General features: G+C 31.4%; 1 long non-coding RNA gene across 1 annotated transcript; it reads left to right on the top strand.

Annotated features, from left to right (window-relative positions):
- Nucleotides 1-954: 954 nt before the first annotated feature.
- Nucleotides 955-4,168, top strand: LOC133174422 (uncharacterized). The gene is made up of 3 exons (XR_009719139.1): nt 955-994; nt 1,333-1,506; nt 4,025-4,168. It is a non-coding gene; the product is annotated as an uncharacterized LOC133174422 (long non-coding RNA).
- The last annotated feature ends 1,490 nt before the right edge of the window (nt 4,169-5,658 follow it).

The following is a 5,658-nucleotide window of genomic DNA, read 5'->3' on the forward strand; positions in this document are numbered from 1 at the left end:
GCTGATGAAAAGTGATATGATCCTATCTATTGATCGCAGAAAATGAGCTATACACAAATTAAAAGTCGGTAAAATTTACACTGAATCTGATCTAACGAGATGATTTAACTGGTTTAACGAATAAAACGAACTATACACCAAATCAACTTTCAGTCCTTAAAACCCTCCCGATTTTTCATATATTAACTGTCTTTGTGGTGCAAAATGCACATTGTAAGTGGTATAATCAGTAATAGGTGAATGCGCATGTTTACTTCCCTGAGTAGCTGATTAGGTTAATAGAATTTCGTTTCAAACAAGTGTTTAAAGAGTCACATTTCTATTTTGGAAAAATACCTTTAAGTTCCACGGTTCTGTTAGTTGAAACAAACTTAAAAAATCGATTAGATTTTATATACCATCTTTTTTGTAATATATGATGATATGGTCTTTTGAACTTTACATCGATAGTGACTGTTCCATGGTCAAGCGCCCAGCATTAGAATTGAAAATCACGGGTCTTTAGGATGAGACCTTAAAAACGGAGGTCCCGTGTTACGGTAGGCGTTGGCACGATAAGGAACCATCACTGCTCGATGACCTTGAATGCAAAGTATTGGTCTAAATTTGATGCCCTTCACCGGCTTTCCGTGACGTCTCTATATGAGTGAAAAACATTTGAATGAGACTTAAACAACAAAGAATCAAGCAATCAACTTATATTAAGATTTTTTAGGGGGGGGGTGCGGGGGAGGGGGGTGGTGGTGATTAGATATCCTACCTTTTGATCAAAGCTTCTGATTCATTTTTCGTTGTACATGCATGTAACATTTCTATGGAGGATAAGTAACTATTCCGGTATAGTTTTTCGTATAAAGAACAGAGCACACATAAGTATCAAAGGAAACGATACAGAAATGAAATTATGAACTTAGCATCTTATTTATTTTAAATAACGCCATTGCTTTATTTTAGGCTGCAGTCATTGGACGAGGATATCGTCCTGGACCCTCAGGTAGGCAATAGTGCGCATGCGTATTATAATAAAATACATAATTGGAAATACTTTTTTACCAAAACGAAATCGATGCTATTCCGGAAAGTACAGTTAAACTCAAATATGAAGACTTTCTAGAAAGAAAGATCAAATACTCTATAATGCCTTGAGTATAATATTAACTTAACACATCATTATACTTTCAACATCTTGAAAAGTTACGAATTCACAAAGAAATATAAAGTTACTGCATGAACATATTTTCCATCAGTAATAATTTTGAAATATATGATGTATATTATAATAAAATGTCGAATGAAACGTTTTCATTATAATTCATTTTCTTGTCAATTTAGGAAAGTCAGCTTGTCGTTTACCTATGGATCGCGGTCGGTGCAATGGCTTCTGTCTCCGATATTATCACGACATTAGAACAGGGAAATGCCGTAAGTTTATCTACGGATGCTGCGGAGGAAATGCAAACAATTTTCACAATGAAATGTTCTGCAATTGGGTTTGCAGGAACAAATGTAAGCATAACAATCTTTTATTATGCATTTGCTGTGCATTGATAAGGGTCGCACGTGTAGCGAAGTGGTTAGAGCGTTTGGTGTAGGGGCGCGGAGTAAATCCACAGTTTGACGTGGAGACCGGTCGTTCGGATAAAACCGTTATTGCTCAAGGGTCGTAAGTGCCGAATACAGGTCTAAATCTGCAGCCCTGCACCGGCAAGTGGTGGCGTCTCAATATGATAGAAAAGGTCGCAACCGTGTGTTAAACAAGCAAACAAACAAAACACGAATTGACAAGGTAAAATAAAATCAAATTGATTTTCAATTAAAATAAGAAATTTTTCATGGTGTCAAAAAAAAATTGAAGCCATCATACAAAAATGAGAACAACTGAGATCTACATGTAAACAGTCATAAAGTTTATGTATTTGTAAGCGGCATATGTTTTAGGCTTATAAAGAATTATACGTTCTAATATACTATATAGCCATGAACCTTACGGGTTTAATTTTGCGAAAACAAGGTTAAGAGACTTCTACAAATTATAATATCTATATATTTTAACTGAGCTATAATGATTTTTTGTTCATATTTAGTTTTCTATAGCCTGTTTCAATGCTAAAACTTTTAAACCTGTCTAATCCAATATACATTTAAGGGGAATTTTAACTCAGATTATTGACCAAAGAATATTGATTTTTTTAAGTTGAAATAAGAATATTGATTGAACATCTAAGCTCGACGATTTACGTAGTTATAATACAGCTTTTGTTTTACTTGTTTTTTTTTTTTTTTTTAGTCAGTTCAAAAATGGGGTGCCTTATTAGAGCCTGTACTATCCAAACTTGTCCAACCTTTCCGCTTGATAATGATTTCTTAATATTTACACGTATAAATTCATTTCAAGTCCTCAAAATCAATGAAAACATGCAAAACAAAAATATAAACAAAATCTTGTTATTTTTGGATGGTATTTGTCAATGGGGTTTAATACCTAACTCATGACGTCATAGCTGTCGAACAAATAATCGCCTAATGAAAATGAGACGGAACGAGAATACATGTAATATAATATAAAATATAAAATGGGAGTTCAAAGCATATAGGTTAATATATCACGTGTGTTTCATAAGGAATTAGAGTTTAAGAATCAGAATTGCAGATTTATTTTCATCATTTTGTATCTTGTAATGAAGACAGGCAGTGTCTTATAATCCGATCAGCATTTTCCCTTTCGTTCTTAAAAACAAAGAAACAAAAGTTCAACACTATGTCGCAAACTTTGAAAAGTATTTTTTGTCGATATCGAGAGTTTGTGTTCTATTTTTTCTATAAGGTACTGCTGGAATCGTGTGGTTAACATGAATTGATGAAATTTCTTCGATCTTATGTACAGAATGTAAAAAACAATTGGTAATGTTTCATGCGAAATTATGGAATAATCTCTGTGATTGGAGAAGATGATTCTAGCAGTATTTTTCCTGGTCAAAGGATGCTTTTACATAAATATTTCTACAAACAGAATTGAATTATTCCTGGGGTTGTGTTAAGCTTTTCAATTTTCATTACGGCATATTTTCTATTTATATATGTCACATGATGACGTTGTAATGGAGAATTTCTTTTAGCCAAAGACTTATTAACGCCTATACAATAAATAATTAGAGTAAATGTTTTATTCTTGGCTTTTTGATTTAATTATCAATGTTAAATTTTTACCAAAAGGTGTGAATTTGCCGAATAATGATCTGTGTGCTGACTTAACATACCTGCGCTATCATTGATGTTAATGTATTTTTAAGTCGTCCACTAAAATACGTTATATTTGCTTAACACATCATCCGAAATTTAACGCAGGACGTGATTGATCAAATATGTCTTTCGAGGACATATTGGACCAAACACTTCATGGCTTACATCTTGCTTTTGACCAAGACCTTCCCACTTTACAACTTGCATGTGGTATTCCAACATGTCGGATTCTCAAAAAAAAAAAAAAAAAAAAAAAAGAAAACAAAAGAAAGAAAATGTCAACAATGATATGCATACATACTTTCGAATAGGTTAATAGAACGAATATAGCAAAACAAAATAAAATAATCATTTCGTTTCGTATGCCTAAATTCTTTGTCAATATACTCTCAAAATTTCATTATTTAATAGCATATTCTGCCACAATTAAAAGAAGATATTTTTTTACATTCAACATTGTATCGATTTCATGGTATACAACACAGCAAAATGTCTGATGATTAAAAACAAACAAGCAAATGAATATGAAAACAATAAAACAAAATAAAACAAAAAGCAAAACAAAACAGATTATACATGGCTATCAACTAGTGTTACATTACTGATCACTTTTAGAATATTAAATGCGCTTAAATTCCATGATATTTACAAGTGTATTTTTCAAATATCTATAAATAAAAAGAATAATCTTTCATTTACATCTATGAAGAAAGATAAAATTATACAAATCTCTGCTGTTTGATTATCTACTATATAATTTACAATATGCTCTTTTTGTTGACAGAGCTGTTTGTCCCTGTAGGTCAGTTTGGATCAACGATGGAAAACATATCTCGGATCAGTGTAATAACAAAATCTAATCAACTCACAGGAGAAAATAAATTTGAAATTTGAAATATGCCAATTCTAAAATAAAAATAAAAAGAAATCGTCTTTCTTATCTCTCTTATCTAATGGAAATAAACAGTTCCAACAATTAACGAAACATTTTAATTGAATATATGGTTTTTGAAAAAAAAAATATATAGTGTTTGCACATCTAATTTTGAAATGTATATCTTATTTTTAAGATAAGTATATCTACGAGAGAAATTTGCGTCATTCTCGGAGTATTCTTTTTTTTATCAAGTAAAACACTCTTACAAGCATCTAGATCCGCACAAAAGACTTTTGTATATTAAAGCGTTACCATTTTTGGTTGATATTTCATTCTTTTGTCTTCTTATGTTCGTTATGATACTCTAGATGCTGCAAGATAAGGACGTTGTGGTATATGACCAACCGAAAAGTACAGTCTATATGGCAAGATGTAAGGAGAAAATGGAATGGTCAATTGTCTTCTTTGCTAATCAAGCACATATTGATGGCACTTTGGTGCCGTTCTGAATAACTACATCTACTTATTTTTTTTTTATTTTCTCTGTCTCGGAGTTTGCTGATATTTAAAATATGCACTTTTGATTTTTTTAAGTTTTTAAAATGACATGCTGAGTAAATGCAATAGCTCATAGCATTGCATGAACAAGGCAGTTGTGGAAGCATAGGCAGTTATATTCTGTGTTACATCAGGGTATACATTTCATGGTGTCTCCCTCGTGAACAGTAGTGTGTCGAAACTCTATTGATATTTTGACAGATGCAAAACATCAAACACTCAATTAATACAATGTGAAAAAAGACAAATCTCTTGACAGAAACTGAAATGTCTCTGGCATTCCAAGTATATGTAAAGCCTTAAGAGGTAGTAAAGTTATGAATTAAATATAATATAATTTTGTTTTACAATTGAAAATAATAAAATGTGTTTCGACTCGGTCAAAAGTGATGTTTTTAGTCAATGTCAAATAAAATTAAATATATTAAGTAAAACATGTATAAGTATATATCAGTATAAAAACAGTAATGCAGCCTTTAGCGAAATCAGAAAAAGGGCAGAGTCCAGTGCAACAGGTTGAATTGATCAAGTGCCTTCAAGGATATTTCATTAGCAGGTTATTCATATCAAACTAATATAAACACTTTAATTTTCAAAATGGAAACACGAAGTCAAATAGATCTCCATTGTTATCGCTTATGAAATGATATCCACCAATTGAAAAATTTAGAGTTTGTGGATGAGTTTGTATCCATTAATGGCATATTTGTATAATTATTCAAAACGGTGCTGCAGATAATGCTACAAACTTCACTGATGATACTAATGATGTCATTTTCAGATGAAGATGTAAATCAGTTTATGATTAAAAAATATTGCATATTAATGCACATTCATCAAACGACAATGAAAAATTACACGGATATATCAGAAATGGATTAAAAATCATGTACAACTGCATAACTATATCATCAGTGAATTTTGTAACTTTTGAGATTGCAACTTAGCCTTCATTAATTAAATCATGTATATAAGTTATTTGG

Source organism: Saccostrea echinata, unplaced genomic scaffold, assembly GCF_033153115.1.
Source record: "Saccostrea echinata isolate AGI-Se365-2 ecotype Australia unplaced genomic scaffold, CSIRO_AGI_Sech_v1 ptg000058l, whole genome shotgun sequence".
Classification (NCBI taxonomy): domain Eukaryota; kingdom Metazoa; phylum Mollusca; class Bivalvia; order Ostreida; family Ostreidae; genus Saccostrea; species Saccostrea echinata.